Raw genomic sequence first — 22,843 nt, 5'->3', positions numbered from 1 at the left:
TTCTGTGTTGTGTAGGTTTCTTTTCCCCTTTGAGAGACCATATATTTTCAATTTTCTTAGTCATACACCTACCTAGGAGTAGAATTGCTGTGTCACATGTAACCCTATGTTCAACTTTTTGAGGAACTGCCAAACTATTTTCCAAAGTAAAGTAACTGCACAATTTTACATTCTCACTAGGAAAGTGTAAGAATTCCATTTCCCTACAACCTTCACAACACATGTATTGTTTCTTTTTTTTTTTTTTAAGTCCTACTGGAGGGGTTAAGTGGGATCTCACTGTGGTTTAGATTTGTATTTTCCTCATGACTAATGATATTGAGCCCCTTTGTGTTCATTGTTTCATTGAAATTATCCTTTAGAACAGCTTAACAATAACCCACAACCCTTGGACCAACTTCTCCAGGATCATGCCTGGGGCTGAAGGTGGCGCTAAACTGCTGAGCCACCCGGGCTGCCCTAAAAATAAAATCTTAAATTTTTTTTTCATAATATGGAGAACCAGGGTGGCTCAGTTGGCTAAGACCCCAACTCTTGGTTTCAGCTCAGGTCATGCTCTTAGGGTCTTAAGATTGAGCTGGGGCTCAGTGTAGAGTTCTCTTGAGATTCTCTCCCTCTCCCTCCCTGTCTGTCCCTCCCCACTGCTTGCAGGCTTGTGTGGGCTCTCTCCCACACTTTCTCTCCTCGCAAATCAATAAACAAATAAATAAAATCTTTTAAAAATTTAAAGAGTTAAAAATAAAATAGAGATTGAGGAAAAGTTTGAAAATAAGCTAGCTAAGAGGGAATGTGTAGTACAGTTTCACTTAATATGGCCCTGGATCAGTTAAAACCCAGTCAGTATTCCTAGCTGGGCTTGAAGCTCAAACCCCTCAGCTCCCAGATGAATGAGCTCTCTGGTTACCCAACCAAAGGCAGGCACTGGTCCTCTATGGGGTCTCTCTAACCCAAGCTGCTAGGCTTGGGCTCTTTCACCTTGTCTAATTATATCAGCTCAAAAGACATTGAGCCCAAAAATCATGTCACGGTGTCCACAGCTACATGATATCATAGAATCTGAAATGTGTCAGGGTCAAAATTACCAGACTCTAGCGTGCCCCATTCAGAAGGAAATGCTACATTTCTTTCAGAGATGAGTCAATAGAAAGATGTCATCATCCCACCCAGTATAAACAAATGCTGTTTGGAATGCATTTCTCTGGATCATGTCCCAAAGGCTGACTTACCAGTTTTGGTGCCTATTGGTCCTCACCAAATGCTCCCAGGACTTAGCAGGCTCTGTGGAGTCCCCTTCCACATCAGTGCATGGCCATTCCCTCCCTTCCTCTTCCCACCATACTGTGGGATGCTGGTCCCCATGCCTTCCCCCTGGTGAGTGGGAGACTCACATAACATTGCTTGTTCCTCTGGAAATCCTGTTCCTCCATTCTGGACCTAACAGACACATCATTTGAATCTATCTTCCTTCTCCTTTTGTTCCCTATACAATCTGGGCTCTGATTTCCAGAATATATCCTTAGCATGATCCTGAGATCTACTTTTTTTTTCTCGTTTCTTAAATTGGTTTTCTTTTCACTGCTTAGTTGAAAGAGGTTTGGTGATTTGTTTGGGCTTTTTTATGTATTTTACGTATCAGACCTTCATCAGATATATTCAATTTGCAAATATTTCTCCCATTCTGTAGATTGTCTCTTCACTTACTTGATAGGGTCCTTTGAAACAAAAGGCTTCTAATTTTGATGAAATCCAGTTTATCTATTTATTCTTGGGCTGCTTGTGCATTTCAGAAACAGGCTTCTAATCCTAAATCATGAAGATGTACAACCATATATTCCTCAAAACATTGCTTTTGAATGTGAACTTTCTTGGTTTTTGGTGGATGGATTATTTAATAATGTCTCTTGTCTGTTTTTGATATTTTTCTCAATTGATATTCACATGCCTATTTTCCCTTCTCAGAGCATGCCATGGTCTGTAATAGAGATTTTGGAAATTGTACCTATCAGTATCCTGGCTTTGATTCAGGTGACAGTCCTGGTTATATAGCTGAGCTGGTCTTAACTCCACCCAGTTTCACAAATGGCGCAGGACCTTTAGAGAGGAGTAGTTGATTGTCTCTTTGAGGAACACCTGTCCAGTAGTCCAGATCATTCTAGGGCTAGAATGGACTTTTTCCTCCCCTCCAGACCAAAAGGATTGCAGAGGTTCGATCTAGTCAAGATTTTCATCTATGAAAATAAATAAATAAATAAATAAAATAAAAAATAAAATAAAAAAAAATTTTCATCTCTGGTCTTAATTGAAACTAGACCTCCTTCAGGGTTTGGGAAAAGTTGCTCAATACAGATTGGTACCTCTCCAATCTTTGTATTATATACACGATTTCTTTCTAGAAAAGGTGAAAGGATATTTATTTTAGAACATCTTATCTGTTCTTTGCCAACTGTATGTGGTTTTAAAAATGTATAGAGGAGAATTCAAGGTCAAATATATTCTTGGCAAAAATTACAGATCATGTATACTATCAAGTGATCATATTTCATCCTATGAGTTATCTTAATACATAGATGTTACCCTTTTCCTGATGAGAAAAGAAAAACCTCAGAAAGAATGCAAAGCCTCCTAAGATCACAAATCTAACAAAGAGAGGAGGGAGCATTAGAAACCAGTTCTGGATGCACCTGGGCGGCTCAGTTGGTTAAGCACCCAATTCTTTGATCTCAGTTCAAGTCTTCATCTCAGGGTTGTGAATTTGAACCCCATGTTGGGGCCTACTTAAAAAAAAAAAGAAAAGAAACCTAACTAGCAGATATCTCATTGGGTTTTCATATGCTTATTAATCATTTGGATATCTCCTTTTGGGATGGGCTTTTTAAAATATTTCTGCTCATTAATATACTAGGTTGTTTCTGATTTCCTTTGTGATTTATGAGTTCTTGATATATTTTGGATGAGTGTTTTGTCAGATAGATGTTCTGTAAATAATTATTCCCGGTCTTTCCATTTTTAAAGCATGTCTTATGGTAAGCAGAGGCTTTATTTTTCATGAAGCACAATTAATTGATTTTTTTATGCTGAGTGCTATTGTGCCCTTTTTTTTTTTATTGGAGTTCAATTTGCCAACATATAGCATAACACCCAGTGCTCATCCCGCCAAGTGCCCCCCTCAGTGCCCATCACCTCCCCTTCCACTACCCCTTGTTCATTTCCCAGAATTAGGTGTCTCTCATGTTTTGTCACCCTCACTGATATTTTCTATTGTGTCCTGTTTTAGAAATATTTGCCAAAGCCAAGTTTATGAAAATATTTCCTATTTTTCTTTTATAGGCTTTGTAGTTTACACTTTCATATCTCCAATTAATTTCAATGTAAAGTAGGAAGTGTTTGTTAATATTTACTTTAAAAAAAAACAAATCATCTTTTGCTCTAGTACCTTTTACTGAAAAGTCTTTCTTCTCACCAGTGAAGAATATTCAAAGATACATGTATATATACACACACATATATAAAATCACTTAACTGTTCACATGTGGGTATATTTTTGAATCTTTATTCTTTTACTTTGCCATATTTATGTTTACTCACACCATACTATGGTTGTTTAACTACTGTAGCTTTAGAGTGAGTTTTGAAATTAAGCAGAGTGAGTCCTCCATCTTAATGCTTCTTCAAGATTATCTGGTCTTATCTAGCTAGCTAGGTTCATTAATTTTTTTTTGGTTCATTGATTTTTCATTTTAAAAGTGGCATGTCCTTTTCTTCATAAATACCTACAACAATATTAATGAAAATAATGTTGATTTGATATCCTAACAAAACTGAGTCTTACAATCAGTGAACACGATATCTATTTCTCTGTGTACTGGTCTTCTTGAATTTCTCTCAGCAATAGTTTCTAGGAGTTTTGCATCTGCTTCATTTTATATATTCATAAACATTCAATAATTTTGGATTTTAATCTCAATTGTGTTTTATTGAATTTCATCTTCTAACTACTAATTGCCACAATGGAGAAATACAATAGATTGTGATATCAACTTTATTAAGATATAATTTAGGTACAATAGAGTGCATGGCTTGAAGGTGTACAATTAAATGCATTTTGATAGATGTTACACACTAATGAAACTTCCACTACAGTCAAGATACAGGGCATTTCCACTATCTCACAACTTCCCTTGTGCCCCTCTGTGGTCCATCACTGCCTCTAGCCTCAGTCCCAGGGAATTATCGATACTGTAGATGGTTGCATTTTTAACAACTTCATATAACTAGAAATATACTATATATATATATATATATAGTGACACATATATTGTGTCATTTCCAATTTCGGGCAATCATGAATAAAACTATTAAGAATATTCACATGCTGATCATTTCGTAGATGTGTAAATAGCTAGGAATGGAATGACTGTCCTTATGATATGTATTTTTTTTAATCTTATAAGAGACTGGAAGTCAGCTTTTCAAAGCGGTTGTACTGTTTTTCATTTCCACAGGTCTATGAGACTTCCAGGTGCTTTTTGTGATATTTTCAGACTTTCTAACTTTAGCCATACTAACTCAATGGCATCTACTGTAGAACTGATTTCTTTCCTTCATGACTAATGAGTCGAGCATCTTTCCATGTGCTAATGAACCATTCCTAGATCTTGTTTTGTGAAGTTTCTATTCAAGTCTTTTGAAGAATTATTTTACTGTGTTGATTATCTTATCAGATGACATGATATCTATTCTAGAGTAAGTCCCTTGTTGGAGATCAACATACTTCTATACTGTGTCTTCCCTTTATGTTCTCTTAATGTTGTCTTTTCTCGGAGAGATCTATATAGAAAGATAAAGACAGATAAATTCATTTTCATGTCCTAAGAAATAATTCATTGCCTACTTTAAGCCTGCAAAACCATATGGTTGTGTTTTCTGGAAAATGTAAAAAACACTTATTAAAAAAAACACTTATTAATTTCAGGCTTTGAAAGTTGTTTTTTTTTTTTGTATTTTAAACTGTTTTAAAGGGTATAATGAGATATAATTTATATGCAATAAAGTGCATATAATAAGTCTCAAGTTTAATAAGTTTAAACATATATATGCATCACCCAGATAATGGATATATCTATCACCCTCAAAAGTTTCCTTGTGTTCCAAGCAAAATTACTCCTTCACATTTTCACCTCAGGAAACCACTGATTGGCTTTTTTTTTTTTTTAAGATTTTATTTATTTATTCATGAGAGACACAGAGAGAGGCAGAGAGAGGCAGAGACACAGGCAGAGGGAGAAGCAGGTTCCACGCAGGGAGCCCGACATGGGACTCAATCCCACGTCTCCAGGATCAGGCCCTGGGCTGAAGGCAGCGCTAAACCGCTGAGCCACCCAGGCTGCCCTGGCTGTTTGTTACAATAGATTTATTTGCAATTTCTAAGGTCTTGTATTAATGGAATAATATGCTATGTGCATGGTTTTATTTTGATTTTTTGTCCAGAATAATTATCTTGAAATTTACCCATGTTGTTATGCATATGAAGAGATTATGCAAAACCAAGTAGTATTTCATGAGATGGATACACCATAATTTGTTTTAGTTCTTTATCTGTGGATGGATTTTAATGGCTTTCTGGCATTAAAAATGAAGTTTCTAAAAAAAAAAATGAAGTTTCTATCAATCAACTTGTATGAATATTTCCTTTTATCTTTCACTTGAGTGGAATGGTGGTGCCCTATGGTAGGTATAGTTTAATATTTTTAAGAATTTCCCAACTCTTGGGGTGCCTGGGTGGCTGAGTTGCTTAAGCATCTGACCTTGATTTTGGCTCAAGTCATGATCTCATTGGTAGTGAGATCAGTCCTCCTACCCCAGTAGGGCTCTGCACTCAGTGAGGATTCCGCATGAGATTCTGTCTCTCTTCCTCTCCCTCTGCCCCTCCTCCCACTCTGTCTCTCTCTCTCAAATAAAAAGATTAATCTTTTTTTAAAAATAATTTTTCAAACTATTTTCTAGAGTAATTGTAAAATTTAACATTCCCACCAGCAGTGTATGAGACTTCTAGCTCCTACACATCCTTGCCAATACTAGAAATGGAGATTATTTTAATTTTTGCCATTTTAACTGGCATGTAGTGGTTAAAATTTGCATTTTCCTAATGACTAATGATGTAGATCTTGTCATGTTCTTCTATGTCTTCCATATATATTCTTTGCTGGACTATCTTTACAAATCTTTTACCTATTTTATTATTCTTTAAAGGTTTTATTTATTTATTGAGGGGGGGAAAAAGAGAGAGAGATGGGGGGGGACGGGGCTCAATCCCAGGACCCTGAGATCATGACCTAAGCAAAGGCAGTTGCTTCACCAACTGAGTCACCCAGGCACCCTGAAAGATTATATTTTCTACAGTGTTTTGCTTTTTACATTTGTCAAAAATCTGTTCTCCATATAGGTATTAGTTTATTTTTGGATTCTATAATCCATTTCATTGATCTATCTACCAATGCCAATCTGTTTTGATTATTATAACTTCAGAATAGTTCTTCAAATCAGGTCCGGCTAGCCCTCAAACTTGGTTCTTCCTTTCACGGGTGTTTAGGCCACACTAGGTCATTTGCATTTTTATATGAATTTTAAAATCAACTGCCTACTTTCTACCAAATATATATGCTGAGATTTTGAGAGAGATTGAATCGAATCTATAGATCAAATGGGGAAAATTGATGTTTGAACAATATTGAATCTGTGAGCCACGAGTAAGGAATTTCACTTCATTTTCTGTGCTTTCATTAATTTCTCTGTGAAATACTTTGTAATTTTCAGTCAGACCTATCCTGCAGTATTTCATGTTTCATGCTATTATAAATGACGTCACTTTTTATATTTCAGTTAGGCACTACAATCACATAAAACACCCCAGAGTTTTATAGATTGATGTTAGATCTTTATACAAACCAATGCTTTTCAGATTCAAGCTAGATCTGGCAGTGACCATATCTTTGGAGATTTAGGTATTGCCAGGTGAGAAGAATCTTATTCTATTCACTTGAGGTTTTATCAAAAGCCAAGGAAAAGGAATAACACAACCCATATCAAGTCCTTGGCTGGGCAAATGGTACAAGGAGTCTTGTGGACTGATGTTTACATGTAAAATGTAAAATGTTTTGTATGTTCATTAATAAACTTCCTTAAGAGTAATCATTCAGTTAGCAAGGCTGCCAATTTATCTTGTGGTTAGCTGCAATACCACAGTTGCAAAAATTAGGGGCCAATGTTCTCTCTTATCATTTAATTTTGTCTTCAATAATCTATTCTCAGCATTATGTACTGCCAGAAGCTTTGTAACAGTATGCAATGCTATATCCATCAAACATCATGAGTGTGTGCCCACGTCCGTTTCACCTTATTTTGATGTGATCTGTTAGAAAATGACACTAACAGGCTTAAAACAATGAATAGTGGCAGGCTGAGGGAATTTGGTTGTGTGCCTCAGTTGCCTTAGGAGACATTGTCTCCTACTCTAAATCTAAAGTAGGTGTCTACTCCCATCAGTCTGTAAGCATCAGGTCCTGACTTTGCCACAGGATCTGTAGTCCTTTGTGTCCTTCATTTCCCCAAGGGAGATCTTTGATCTAAGTAATGATTGGTGTGTGTAGCATAGTTAAGTTACCTCTTCAGTCACTGAACTTAGATTCCTATCACATAAAGCTTGCTTACATGTGTGACTCACAAGATCACATTCCAAGTGGCTCAGGTGACATGTCTCAAAGCAACTAAAGCATCCATTTGCCATTACATGTCTCTCCTAGCATTCACCCTTGATGGGCTAAAACATGGCTCACAGCTTTAAATGTGTTTGATTTATGTTTGTCTAATGGTTTTCTAAAGTCAAATTACCCAAATGACTGTCAATTCAGTTTTCATTTCCCAATGCTCTGCCTATCTGACATGACCCAAGAATCAATGTAAACATAGATTTATTCCAATTTACTTATAACCAATCATTGTGTACATTAGATATAATTCTACACATTCCTTTTTTTTTTTTTTACCTGTTTTCTCTTGGATATTGAGACAATATGAGGCTACTTGCTTCTTCCACTGACATCCTGAATTACAATTCTGCTATCTGGTAAAAAAAAACAAAATTGCTTTACCTTGTTATTTATAAAAGTCATTATAGGATATGTTTAAATCTTCATATTGGTGAGCATCACTATATTTTTTAAAGATTTTATCTATTTTAGAGAAAGAGAGAGTGCAAGCTGGGAGAACAGAGGGAGAGGAGAGGGAGAAAGAATCTGAAGTAGACTCTGTGCTGAGCACAAAGGCCCACTTGAGGTTCAGCCCCGCTATGGAGACATCATGACCTGAGCCAAAACCAAGAGTCAGACACTTAGCTGACCGATCCACCCAGGGATCCCTGTGAGCGTCACTAATAGACAATTATTTGGTTAGGTCAGAGACCAAAATTTAAAATAAGAATTTCATCCTTTATTATTTTTTATATTTTCTTTGACTAGATCATTTCCATTTTAGGTGTTTGCGTGCTGCTGTGCTGATCCCTGGTCTCTCTTAGAAAAGTCACTGTTGGGACACCTAGGTGGCTCAGGAGTTAAGCATCTGCCTTCAGCTCAGGGTGTGGTCCTGGAGTCCTGAGATCGAGTCCCACATCTGGCCGCCTGCATGGAGCCTGCTTTTTCCTCTGCCTATGTCTCTGCCTCTCTCTGTGTGTCTCTCATGAATAAATAAATAAAATCATTTTTTAAAAAGTGACTGTTGCTTCAAGCCAATAGTGGATAATCTGTAAAAGAAAGATTGCAGATCATGGAATAAATGTCCATTGAATCCAAAATTTTGCTAGACATGTTTTCACAGGATTGTATAATGTTACTAAGAGCCAACTTACCTTCAACTTAAAAAGTCCCAAACCTTTTTCTCCACCACCTGGGGGACACTGTCACATTCAACCCAGCCCCTTCTTGTGCCACCTGCCAAGTGATCTGTTTTATTTCATGACTCTACCCGCAGAGTGACTTTCCAACTTATTATGTCCATTAAAGGCCTCCTGTTTCTTGAACCAATGGAAGTAAGTGGTACACTTTGTTATTTGGCATATACATCCATGATTAGGGTCACATTGGTTTCCCCAGAAGTCATTAGCTTCAGTAGTTTTCACCTACTACACTATACTTGACCCCACTGATGCATTATATTCTCTAAACCTTCACTTTCCATGTGGATCCCTGACCCTTTTTATTCATGGCCCACCCAGGCAGCATTCTTTTCAAGTCCACCTCTGTGCTTCTCCTGTTAACTTCCCTATGGTCATAATATAAAGTGTGAAATGAAATACACGGAGGGGACTTACGCCAAGAATTGTAACTTCCAGTATCACAGCTGGGACACTGTCTGTAGTAGATTCTCCAGATGCTTTTTGCCCTAAAACTTTGGGAATCAGACAGCCCAGCACTGACGGTCAGCTGCCATTCATTATCACCTCCCCTCTCATCATTATGAGCCTGTTGTTGTCTGCTATGGATGTTCCAATCTACAGATAACCGAGGCTAGCTAGAAACAGTCATCTTTAAGCTCCCTTTGGGAAAGGTATGTGCATCCTCCCTCTATAACTTCCAGTGTAATAGGCTTTATCCACAGTGGCACAGTAAATGCACTCTTTGAGCTCAACTAATTTAGATTCCAAGTTATCTAGATAAGCAGATTCATTATAGTTTACAGAATTGGATGGGGTAAATAGAGGAGCAAGTCAGAGGTGCTATTTTATTGTTTCTAAGAGTACAAAAGGCATTGTGTTCACCAACCACGTAGGAATCAGAAAGCAAGAAATTTAGCCTCAGATCCCTTACATTCCCCCCATGAACTTGAAAGTTGCTTTCGACTTTCAAGAGGAGAGAGGTCATCACTGGTCATTATGCAAGGATGACCCTAGAAGACTTAGAGAACTTGCCTCTATTTCTCCAGCTGGCCAGAACACAGTCAGTAGTTACTGATACCAGCAGTTTCTTCTGGAGATCTTGTTAGTGTTGATTGCTTTGGGCCAACATGGAGTCTAGGTGTTGGATGTGTCCAAGAGGCTGAAATCTGGGAGGCTTGGGATCATCGGGAGTCATCTAGCTGTTGGAAAACACAGAAGGAAACAAGGACAACAAACCTACCACTACTACATTTCTCATGACTTCTGTTTACCAGGCTGAGAGTCCCATGAGAGGTGGGATAATGTTTTCATCTTTGTATTTCATTTCAAGCACTGAGGAGGCTCTCAGAGGCATTCCTTCCCTGATAGACTAAAAGTGGTTGTAAATCTCTGATTATCTCAACTATGTTCCTGTCGTACATGTCCTGTCAGGGATGCTCTGGTTCCTCTCAGGAGGAGGCAAATCCCCTTCCTTAGAGAGGAGACTGTCCTACATTCTCCATGTCCCATGACACTCACCTGTGGTGAGCTCTGATAAAAATGGAATTCTCCTCAGGGATTCCTCTCAATGGCTCATCTTTTCATTAGGAAGAGATGTCCTTGGCCTAGCTCCCAACCCCATCCTCTATACTGACACAACATCCCAGTTTAGGAGGACTAAGCACTTTGTCTGCATCTTCCTCTCACTGCTTTGACCTCCTCAGGAAAACCTTACTAATATCTGAATTCCAAGTTCTTAACACAGCCTAAGGAAAATGACACACTCAACAAGTAGTCAACACATATTGTGTGTAAAGCCTTTCACAACCATAAATGCAGAAGAGTATTATTAATATCATGGCTTCAGATGTAAGAGTCCCCCACCCTGCCCCCTCCTGACCTTAGGGCAGAACTATTTTCAGTAAGAATGGACATCTCCAACCCTCATCTAAGCATATTTGATCCCTCTAAGCCTACACTTACTTGGAGGACATCCACCGTGAAGGCAGCTCCAAGGTCAGAGCTGGGGGTCTGGGGCAGAGCCTCATGGTCACATCCATCTCCTCCTTGAATTGGTGTTTCCCAGCAGTATAGACCAACCCCAATTTGTCATGTGGGGCTCCTCGGCAGGTGCACAGCTTCAGTGTGGACTAAGTTACTCTCCCAGCCTTCACTGTTCTGCTCAGGCTGATCCTTGCAGCTTTGGATGCTGCTGTATGCATTTTTCAGTTTCCTCTGATTTTTCAAGACTGACCTTGTCCTTATTCTTACCTCCTTTGGCAACTCCCTACTCCAACACTGTCTCGTTCTTCTTTGGCTTCTTCCCATCCTCCAAACCTGCTGATTTCTGTCTTCCATCTGCTCTCTCAGTTCCCCATTTTCAATGTGGGCTCAGCTCAGGCTCCTGCAGGAAACACACAGAGAAGGGCCCAAGCCAGGTCTCAGTTGCTGCCCTCAGGGCTGCTTAATGGGCACCTCAGTCCCTCATGCACTCAGAAACTGACCAGGAGGAGACTTTGGAGAATTTGAGTAACAACCTTATCTACAGATGAAGAAACTGAGGCCCAGAGAAATTAAGAGATTTTTCCAAACTCCCTCATCACTTGATGGCAGCAGATCCACCACACAGGCCTTGGCTGCAAGCTTCCCTGTGGAGGTACTTAACACACTCTCTGGAACCCACATCTAAATTTCAGGGGATGCTAAAATTAAAAGTTCAACTTAAAAATAAATAAAGAATTTTTGGAGACTTTGGATCAAATGTAGGTATTTCCACTGTTAAAAATACCAGAAAGGGGATCCCTGGGTGGCGCAGCGGTTTGGCGCCTGCCTTTGGCCTAGGGCGCGATCCTGGAGACCCGGGATCGAATCCCACATCGGGCTCCCGGTGCATGGAGCCTGCTTCTCCCTCTGCCTGTGTCTCTGCCTCTCTCTCTCTCTCTCTGTGACTATCATAAAATAAATAAAAATTAAAAAAAAAAAAAAAGATTTAAAATCTTTAAAAAAAAAAAAAATACCAGAAGGGCTTTTCTGGCAACAAATCTTTTATCACAGTTATATAGTTCTACTATTTATATTCACTTTTAAATCACTGGCTAGTAGATTAGGATTAGAGAACACAAAAGTATTAAGTAATACTTATCATAATCACAAATAAAATGCAGCTATATAATTATCTATAAGATATCTGGCTCCTGTGCCAAAACTCATCTTCCTGAGAGCAGGCACTCTGTCTACCTTGTTCACTCCATCTCTCCAGTGCCTTCACAAGAGCCTGCTAGGTGAAACATTCAGTAAATACTTGTTAAGCAAATAAATAACAGTTACCAGGATTAACCAACTTACTGATCTCTAGTCCCAATCATATTTCCAATCAAACCCTGTCCTGGGCCTGTGCTAAAGCAATAAAAGCACAGCCTTAAGAAAAGCATGCCCAAGATTCCAATGCCAACTTCACCACATCACATTTGCTTTAGTGGGTGATTTAATTATCGGTTTGAGCATATTTATCTAGTGTATAATACAGAATATATAATACAAATTAGAGCAGGTAACATAAACTCCCAGAATGTTAAACATGAAATGTGAAATCCTGCAGCAGCCAGGGCTCCAGTCCCTGGGCACCAGCTTTGGAGCTATAGGACACCTATATGACAGTCGGTGTGGTGCTGGGGACAAGGCCCAAGAAGCTGCATTTCAGACGAAAACTCCCAGAAGATTTTCATGTACAGAAAAAGCCTAGTTACTAAAGTTACTAAACAAAGAGCATAGAATGGAGACTCTGAATACCCCAGTGCTCCCAAGACTGACTCTGCTTTGAGCCAATCAAGTCACTCACACAAGGTGGCTTTCAATGGGGAGTGGTGACATTTCTGGGAAGGATTCCTATCTGATGTGGGCCCTGCTTCCGTGATTTGGGTTTTAGGGCCTCTACTGCCCTGTAGGTTTCCTCCTCTGCTCTAATCCCTGGGGGAATGTCATGTCTCTCATGGGAGTCATTCCTTTATGAAGACCTCCGTCATTTATTCTCCTCCTGAAGAAGAGATGGCAGAGATCAGTTCTGAGGCTCCACAATTCTAAGCTTCCTCCTAAGCCACTTGGGTAAATGTAAAGAATCATGACAGAGAGAAATCAAGTCAGGGAAGAAGATCCTGGAGGAGTGAGATGGTGAGGGCAGCCCCTCATGGGGGAGAGAACCACAATAAGGTCACTATCAGACCTGTTCAGGTGGAGATGACATTCCAACCATTAAGGGGAGGATACTGCCATGAAGAGAAAAAGGAAGACCCAGAGGCCTTTGAGAAAAAGAAAAATAATAATGATGAATTAAATGAAGATGCAAACAAATGGGAACTCAAAGACAAAGCCTCATGTCACAGAGAATTATTCCTGGGTCTTGAAACCTAATAAGGGAATTCCTGCTGAAGTTTGCTCAGGTGAATTTCCAAATTACTATGGAACAGTGACCTTTTTATGCCTTCCATTTTCTCTCTTTTTGAGTTGGAACCTGAAGAAATGTTATCCTATATCTGTCCCACTATTGCACTTGGGGGGTAGTTTCACAGGTCTACAGAGGAAGGAGACTTGTACCCTGTGCTTAATGGACACCCTCAGGAGTCTCATCCACAGTTGATATAAATGACTTAAGTGCACTTTTGGAATTTTGAGCTGATGAAAATTACTTTTTTTTTTTTTTTTACTTTGAACTGATGCTGCCATGGGATGAAACTTTGGGAATCTTAGGGGTAAGGTAAATGTATTTTGCATCTGGAGGGGACATGTAATCCCTGAACCCAGAGGTTGGACTATAGGAAACAGAAGTCTAAAATGCTCTCCAAATATATCTCCCCCAAATCCCTGGAACTTGTTAGACTGAGGAGATATTGCCCCCATGATGATGTTGTTATATGGCATGGCTGACTTTAAAATGGGGAGTAATCTGAGTGGGCCAGATGTCTAATTGAATGACTCCTTAAATATGAGAGTTCTCTCTGGCTGGCAGGAGAAGACAAAATCAGAGTCAAGTATGAGAAGGACTAAGTGCACTATTACTGGTCTGACAATAGAAAAGGCCCCATGGGAAAAAAAATGCAGGCAATCTCTAGAAGCAGAGCATGGCCTTTGGTTGATAGCTAACAAGTAAACAGGGACTTCAGTCCTACAACCATAAGCAAATGAATTCTGCCAGTTACTGTACTGAGCCTGGAAGAGGAGCCTGAGCATTAGATGAAAACATAGCAAGCTGACACCTGTATTTCAGACTTGTGAGGCTGAGCACAGAACTTACCCACACTATTCCAGACTTCCGAATCTACAGGTCTGTGAGATAACAATTATGTCTTGTTTTAAACCACTGCTTTTGTAATCTGCTAATATGCACCAATAAATAACTAATTCAGATGTTTATCTTTATATCTCTATTTTTCTGATTTTTATTTTCATTTTTTAAAGATTTTATTTATTTATTCATGAGAGACAGAAAGAGAGAGAGAGAAGCAGAGACATAGGCCGTGGGAGAAGCAGACTCCATGCAGGGAGCCTGAGGTGGGACTCAATCCCAGATCCCGGGATCATGCCCTGAGCCAAAGGCAGACGCTCAGCTGCTGAGCCACCCAGGTGTCCCTATTTTCCTGATTTTTAAAAAATATTTATTTATTTATTTATTTATTTATTTGTTTGTTTATTTATTTATTTATTTATTTATTTATTTTAGAGAGAGAGGGCTCATGTATGAGCAGGGGAGGGGCAGAAGGAGAAAGAGAATCTTAAGCAGACTCCCCAGTGAGCCCAGAGCCCACTACTGGGCTCAATCTTACAACCATGAGATTATGACTTGAGCCAAAATCAAGAATCACATACTTAACCAACTGAGTCTCCTAGGTGCTTGCTAATTTCCTGATTTTTTAATTTTCAGAAACAATATGTTAATTCCTGTAGGAAAAAAATTTAAAAAGCACAGTAAAAATCTTGTGCTTGCTTTCACATGACTTCTCATGACATGACTAAAGGACACTATGAAGAGCATTTCAGGCGCTGGAGAATTATCTCTCTAATGTTACTAACCAAATTTCTGAAAGAATAAAGATGGTATAATACTTAATTCCAGGTAACATCATCTGAGAATTCATCATCTATCACCATTTCGTACAGTAGATTTTTTGTTGTTGTTGTTGTTTAACTCCTTGTTCTCCTGAGTTACAAGAAAAGATTTTATAGCAAGTGCCACTTAGGAGCACAGGAGAACCACTTCAAGAAGAGCAATGGAACAGCCACTATGTGAAGTTCCCCCAAAGTCCAAAATGCATCTTTCTTCTAGTTATCACTAATGTAAGGAAAGCATCCACTAAGAAAAAAAAAAAAAAAGAATCCACTATAGAAAATCCCATCTAATAAATATTTGAATTTAATGGTGTCTGTTTCCAAATTGTTCCTTTGCTCAGGTGTAGTCATTGTGAGGCAGGGATTGACTGCAAAGAGGCTTGAAGGAATTTGGCAGGGCAAAGAAAATATTCTAAAACTGGACTCTGGTGACAGATAACCCTAAAAATATACTAAAATCATTGATTTATACATTTGCAATCATTGAATTTGTATAATATTGCATAAGCATTCTCCAGAAAAAATAGAACCAATGGAGATGTATTATGAAGAATTGGTTCATGCAATTATGAAGGCTAAGAATAAGAAGCCCAATGATCTGCCATTTGCAAGCTGGAGACCCAGAAAGCCAGTGTTGTAATTTCAGTTTGTGTCCAAATGCCTGAGAAACAAGGGAGCCAATGGTAAAAATTCCAATCCAAGAGCAGAAGACTGAAGTGCCGGCTCAAGCAGAAAGGCAAAAAAGGAAAAAAAGGATCAATTTCTCCACTTTTTGTTTTATTCAGGTCCTCAAATAATTGGATGATACCCACCCATATGATAGAAGGCAACCCACTTATCTGAGTCCATTGATTCAAATGCTAATATGATCTAAAACATCCTCATGGAACACCCCAAAATAATGTTAATCTAAGTACCCTTTGGCTCAGCCAAGTGGACAAATAAACTTAAAATGTTATTGACTTAAAAAAAATCAGGGCACCTGGGTGGCTCCAACGGTTAAGCATCTGCCTTCAGCTCAGGTCATAGTCTCAGGGTCTTGGGATCCAGCCAGTGTTGGGTGCCCCAGGAATCTGCTTGTCTCTCTCTCTCTGCTCCACCCCTGCCTCACTTGTGCTCTCTCTCTCTCTCTCTCAAATAAATAAATAAAATCTTTTTTAGAAAGTCAAACTAGGTTTCTATTCCAACATGAAAAGAACTTGGAAATCCTTACTCTAATCCTTACAAGAAAAAAATGCTAACAAAACTGAAAATCAATGACTCTTCATAGACCAGACAAGTGAGGTCATAGGCCATGTCACCCTCAAAACTAGAGAGAAGGCTAATGCAGGGAATCACAGCTTACTAGGAACAGAAGCTATTGGAGCCAGCAGCTAGCAGAAATCTTCAACAGTAATTGACAAATTGCTAGAAGCTGATTATTGACTAGCTTGAGAGTTTAAAATTCTTGGGGGCATGGATTTTGTGAGATATTACCTCCAGGAACCTGAGCAGGTTCTCATAGTGAAGATTAGGAAAATCCCCAAAGGATTGATACTACCAACTTCAAGGTAATAAAGCAATAAAGCTATAGAAATCCAAACAGTGTGGAATTGGTGAACACACAGACAAATCAATGGAACAGAATCAGAAATAGACCTACATAGAGTCAGCTGATCTTGATAAAGGAGCAAAAGCAACTTAATGGTGAACATACAGTGATAGTATTTTCAACAAACAGTGCTGGAGCAACTGGACATCCATGTGCTAAAAAAATAAAAAGACTCTAGACAGAGACATACTTTTCACAAAATTTAGATCATAGACTGTATAAAACTATAAAACTTCTAGAAGATAACACAGGAGAAAATCTAAGTGACTTTGGGTTTGGTGATGACTTCATAGATACAACCCCAAAGGCACAATCCATGGAAGAAAAAATTGATAAGTTGGACTTCAATAAAATTAAAAACTTCCACTCTATGAAAAACACCACTAAGCTGATTAAAGACAAGACACAGACTGGGAGAAGATCTTTGCAAAACATGTATCTGATGAAGGACTGGTATCCAAAATATACAAAGAACTCTTAAAGCTCAAAGATAAGCAAGTGAATGACTGCATTAAAAATGGTCAAAAGATCTAAACAGATACCTCATCAGAAAAGACAATACAGATGACAAATAAGCCTATAAAAGATGGTCAAAATCATTTGTCATTAGAGGATTGTAAATTAAAACAACAATGAGATACCACTACATATTTATTAGAATAGCTAAAATCCAAATCACTGATAAAAAAAAAAAAATCCTGGCAAGCATGTGGATGAAGAGGCATTCCCATTCATTAGTGATGGGAATGCAAAATTGTAAAATCACTTAGAAGACGCTTTGGCAGTTTCTTACAAAACAAAACATATCTTACCTTTGATCCAGAAATCACAGCCCTAAGTATTTGCCCAGATGAGACGAAAACTTATGCTCAAGCAAAATCCTGCAGATGAATATGTATAGCAGATTTATTCACAATTGTCAAAACTGGAAGTAACCAAGATGTCCTTCAATAGCTGACTGGATAAACAAAGTGTGACACATCTATAAAATGGTATTTAGCAATAAAAAGAAATGAGCTACCAAACCATAAAAGACATGCAGGAACCTTAATAATACACAGCATTAAGTGAAAGAAGCCAGTCTGCAAAGTCTACACATTGTGTAAGTAGCTAGCTACAGGACATTTTGGAAAAGGCAAAACTATAGAGACAATAAAAAGATCAGTGATCACCATAGGTCTGTGAGGGGAGGAGGGATAAATAGGCAGAACAGGGGGACTTTTTGGACAGCGAAACTGTTATGTATGATACTGTAGTGGTGTTTTCATGACTTGCATCTGTCAAAATCCATAGAACTGTATGAGTATGACAAAGAATGAACTCTAATGTAAACTACGGGCTTCAGTTAATAATGTGTCAATATTATTTCATCACTTGCAAATGTACCATAATAATGTAAGAATGTATGGGGAAATTGTGTGAGGGAGAACAGAGTGCATATGAACTCATTTATTAATTTATCTGCAAACCTCAAATTGTTCTTTAAAAATAATGTCTACTGATAATAATAAAAAAGTAAGGATGTGACACCCTCAAATCAAAGTGTTAATGGCATCCTGTAATGGTGTGGATAATACTAAGTGTTGAGCCTCAGTAACCTAGAGGCTGACCACTTGGTGATTTTGATGCCTGTGCCTTCAGCCTCTGGCCCCAGCAGTTCTCCTGGAATCCAGATGTCCATCAGCTAGGTCATCAGATGTCATCAGATGTGGACTTTGCACTCCAGATGGCACAGAGGGACCAGAGGCATCTGGTAAGGATGGAAAGAAGCCATGGGACAGGGCAGAACTAGGTGAATTAAGGATGACTGAGACTTGCAGCTGCCCCAGCTGTGCCCACAAAACAAAATGGAGGGGGGGTGATCTTGGAGGGGGGATACTGAGAGCTCCTGGGTGAGATCACCACTTGAAAGACAAAAGCAGCTGGAAAAGCTTTGGTAATTGAAAGCCAGAAAATGTGTTTAAGTAAAGATGAGAACTTCTGGCGATGGGCTTGAAAATCACCTACCTTTCCACTGACAGCGATAGGTGCTTATTAGACCACAGAGACCAAGTTATTACAAAATGTTGGTGTTGCCATGGGTGACAACTTGCTCCCCAACCCCTCCATCCTTTGCTAAAAACACACTCAAAACCCGCTGGTGCTGGAGACATTGAGTCTTAATACTTGGCACATTTGGGGGGCACTGATACTAGCACATGGGCATTCAACACCCCATGCCAGGCCCAGGGGCCTCCCTGCCTGCTCCTCTCCTCCCCCTGCTCTAGGTGATGACCACAGGTTCATGGGCCTAAGTCATCCATTTGCCATTCCTCCCTGCGCGTCACCCCTAGCGCTCACCATGAGTTCCTCGGCCAGGACAGGTGCTGTGGGAAGGACACGAATGGGCTGTGCCCCCAAAGTGCTGCCTGCTCTCAGTGCCTCCAGAGGAGGGCTCCACAGGACAGGGCCTGGGGTCTACTCACCATGCAGCCCCCGTGCACAGCAGGGCCTGGCGCCCAGTAGGCACCCAACAGATGTCTGGTGAAGGACGCATTCCGCGGCAGGGTGCTGGGAGGGACCAAATATTTCACTTGGGCTAATAAGTTTTAGTCCTAGAAGAACCCCCGAATGGAAGGATGGGATATGCTTTTAAAGGTGGTGCTGTTTAAAACTTTTACAAGGGCAGCTGAATCATGTAAATGTCCAATCGTGGAAAGGTCTAGAGGGCACCACTTGGAATTGCACGGAGCTCTCCACTCAGGATCTTGCAGCAGCCTCAGCCTGTGAGGACTCTGGCTGGTGAAAGGTTGAAGAAGAGAAAGGTGGGAGCGCGACAACCAGGTGAGAAGAGAGAAAAACGAGAGAGACAGAGACAGAGATGCAGATATAGCCACTGAGGAAAAAGGCCCAGGAGAAAATGTTATCACCTACCTACAGCGGACCACAGCACTGCAGGTCGTGGAGGGCGCGGGTCTTGCTCGCGGGGTGGGGTCCAGGGGCCGGGGCAGCTTTGCGATTCATGATAGGGAGAGGACTCAGTCCCGAATTGAAGCCGGCAATGCTGTCTGGTTTTACTCTTCGGACCTGGGAGCTCTCCGGGGGCGAGGCTGTGCCCAGCGCCCCTCAAAAGGGCCATTACGTGTGTGCAGGCGCTACGACTCGGCCCGAAGCCCTCGTGCGGGACTCGGCAGCGCTCCCAGGACCAAGCCACGAGTGCGCGGCTCTCGGGCTCCCGATGCGGCCCAGAGGACAGGCGGGGGCGATTTCTTGGTAAGCGCCTCGGTTCAAGGGCACCTTCTTCTAACTGGGAAGTTGGACTGGTTTTCTCCTGACGAGACCTTGCAGCGTCCTAGGTGATGCGGACCCCGGGATGCGGTCACCGAGGGGCCATCAGGAGGCGCCCCGGTCCTGCCACATAAAACGGCTTGCAGAGGGCGAGGCCGCCGCAGGTCTCCATTCCCCGGGACTTCGCCGGCCAGATTTAGTCCTGCGGAACGCGGTGTTGCCCACGTAGGGTCGCCCCAGGCACCGAGTCGCCTTGGATCAGCCTGTCCTGCTCGAGCCTGGCCTCGGCCATGCCGCTGGGGCCACCTCATTCCGCCTCCCTCCCCAGCATGGACCCCCAAAGGGTCCTGACCAGGGAGACAAGTCTTTCTCACCGTCCTCTCAGGCTGGGTTGTCCATTCCTACGTTGGACTGGACGGTGGTGGTCTGGAGAACCCGGAGCGAAGAGATGGAAAAGGGGTAAGGAGTAGCCAAGAAGGAAGGGACGGAGGAGATTGGGGCAGCGAGAGAAAATGGGTGTCGAGGAAGACAGGAAAGAAACAGGATCGGAATGGATGGGGGGGGCGGTCCCGGGAAGTCCCAAGTCCCGTTCTGTCGGTCCCCCGAGCTCCCAGGGCGGTGGGAAGAGAAGGGAAGGAAGACTTCTTTTATTCTGGCAGGAACTTTACCTCCGGGCAGGAGTCCGGGCCTCCAGGCAGAGCAGGTGCACCCGGGGGGCGCGCCCCCAAAGCCCGTCCCTGTCGTTCTCCCGCAAGCGGACTCGATCTGGCTCCCCGGGACGCGAGCCCGGGAGCGGCAGGGAGGAGGTGAGCCCCGGCGGGCCGTGGCGGACGAGGAGCCGAGCGCGAGGTGAGCAGACGCCGGCAGGAGGCGCGTCGCCGGCGCGCGGGGCGGAGGCGGAGGCGGGCGCTGTGCACAGCTCGGAGAGCCGAGGAGGCCCGCCCCCGGCGGTTCCATGGTGTAATGGTGAGCACTCTGGACTCTGAATCCAGCGATCCGAGTTCAAGTCTCGGTGGAACCTTCGCGGGGGCCGGGCCGCGGCGCCCCCTTTTTATCCTCCTCTGCAACACCCAGCGAGTGGCACGTGCCCTCTCGGTCCCGGGAAGGGACCGTCCGGGGGACCCCGCGCCGCCCGGGTGGGCGCCCCTCCCTCGCGGCCGCGGCCCCGCGCTCTGCCTCCTCCTCCTCCTCCTCCTCCTCCTCCTCCTCCTCCTCGAAGCCGGGGACCCCGCAGGCTGCTTCTCAGAGCGGCGCCCCTCCGCTCCCCGCCCCCGGACCCTGCGGCCACAGCGGGGACGCCGGGCCGTGCGGCCCCTGGCGGGGTCACCCTGGGGCCTGGGCGGGGGGATGGGGCGGGGGAGGCGGGGGCTGCTGGCGTCAAACCGCGCCCGGCGACCCGCTCCCGCCGCGTCCCGGGACTGCACGCGTCGGCTGCGCGGGTAGAAAACAGCGCGAAGGCGGCGCAGCGTGTCCCGCCGCCGTGGCCGGTGCTGAGATGAGGTTTCGGGTCCCGGGATCGAGCAGAAGGTTGGGTGCATTTCATCTTCTTTTCCTCGGACCCTGTCCCGCCAGCTCGCAGAAGCAGCTCGAGTCTCAGGCCAGGAGGGGCCGCGGTCGTCCGGGACCGTGTCCTTGGGCGTGGGGCGTCTCCGTGAACCCTAAGCTTGGCGGGGAAGGGAGATGCTGGCGGGGGACTCCCGCCCCCTGACCCGCGGCCGCCGGCGATGCTCCCCCTTCGTCCTGCCTGGATCTACCCAAGAAGACACCATAGGAAAAGAAGACCATGATCTTTTCCTTCTATTCACAGAATCTTTGTAGTTTTAAAGTTTCTGTAGATATAAACAGAGTCTCGTTTTGTTTGTCTGCAATGGCAGAGAGCTAGAGACCTAAAAAGAACTAAATATACTTGTGTAGCATAAAGTTAAAGGAATAACACTACCCAACTTTAAGACTTACTAGAAAGCTTCAGTTAGCAAGGTATTGCGGATTAGCGAAGGGATAGACACACAGACCAATGAAACAGAACAGAGGGTCCTGAAATAGGACTAGGGAAACATGTCCTATTGATTATTGACAAAGGTGTAAAAGCAATTCAGTGGAGAAAGTCTTTTTTTTTTCTTTTCAATAAGCTGTTCGAATAATTGGACATACATGTGAAGAAAAATTCCACCTAAACCATACAGTTTATACAAAAACTAACTCAAAATGGAGCACAGACTAAATGTAAAATGTAAAACTAGAAAATTTATAGGAGAAAATCTTCATAATGTGGGGTTAGGCAGTGTTCTTAAGTATGTCACCAAAAGTTCTAGCCAGAAAAAGAAAAAAATAAATTGTACATCATTGGAATTAAAAAGTTTAAAAAAAAAAAAAACAGCTAAGAGGGCAGCCCGGGTGGCTCAGCGGTTTAGCGCCGCCTTCAGCCCAGGGCCTGATCCTGGAGACCCCGAATAGAGTCCCACGTTGGGCTCCCCGCATGGAGCCTGCTTCTCCCTCTGCCTGTGTCTCTGCCTCTCTCTGTGTCTCTCATGAATAAATAAATAAAATCTTAAAAAAAAAAAAAAAACAGCTAAGAGAAGAAAAGTTTTAGATTGAGAGAAAAAAATTAATAAATCACAAATGTAACAAAGGCTGGTGACAAGGATATATGAACACATCTTAAAATTAACAATAAGGAAATAAAAATGGAAAAATTAGGCAAAAGACATGAACAGACTTCCTTAAAGGATATAAGTACATGAACATCATTAGATATTAGGGAAATGCAAATTGAAGCCATAGTGAAATATCATTACACATCTACTAAAATGACAGTACCAAGTCTCTGGGATAAGGAGTAACTAGAATTCTCATAACACTGCTGATGAGAATATAAAATGGTATAGCCACCCTAGAGAAGATTTGGCAGTTTCTCATAAAGTTAAGCATGCAGGTACTATACAATTTAGCAAACTTGGATTGCTAGGAAATCTGCCTTAAAG

The 22,843-nt window shown here is 41.9% G+C and overlaps 1 long non-coding RNA gene and 1 other non-coding gene across 3 annotated transcripts; one reads left to right on the top strand and one right to left on the bottom strand.

The window, feature by feature from the left end:
* Window positions 1–4,025: 4,025 nt before the first annotated feature.
* LOC144280489 (uncharacterized) lies at window positions 4,026–20,861 on the bottom strand. Of its 2 annotated transcripts, none has more exons than XR_013348895.1 (5): window positions 19,509–20,861; window positions 11,177–11,309; window positions 9,955–10,125; window positions 8,043–8,115; window positions 4,026–4,827 (listed from the first exon to the last, which is right to left on the bottom strand). It is a non-coding gene; the product is annotated as an uncharacterized LOC144280489 (long non-coding RNA). The 2 variants fall into 2 exon arrangements; XR_013348896.1 differs by having other exon boundaries at window positions 20,531–20,861.
* TRNAQ-CUG (transfer RNA glutamine (anticodon CUG)) lies at window positions 20,812–20,883 on the top strand. Its single transcript has one exon. It is a non-coding gene; the product is annotated as a tRNA-Gln (tRNA).
* The last annotated feature ends 1,960 nt before the right edge of the window (window positions 20,884–22,843 follow it).

The sequence above is a fragment of the Canis aureus genome, chromosome 12 (genome assembly GCF_053574225.1).
Source record: "Canis aureus isolate CA01 chromosome 12, VMU_Caureus_v.1.0, whole genome shotgun sequence".
Taxonomy (NCBI): domain Eukaryota; kingdom Metazoa; phylum Chordata; class Mammalia; order Carnivora; family Canidae; genus Canis; species Canis aureus.
Note: the sequence above shows the minus strand (reverse complement) of the source record. Positions and strands in the feature narration are given on the sequence as shown.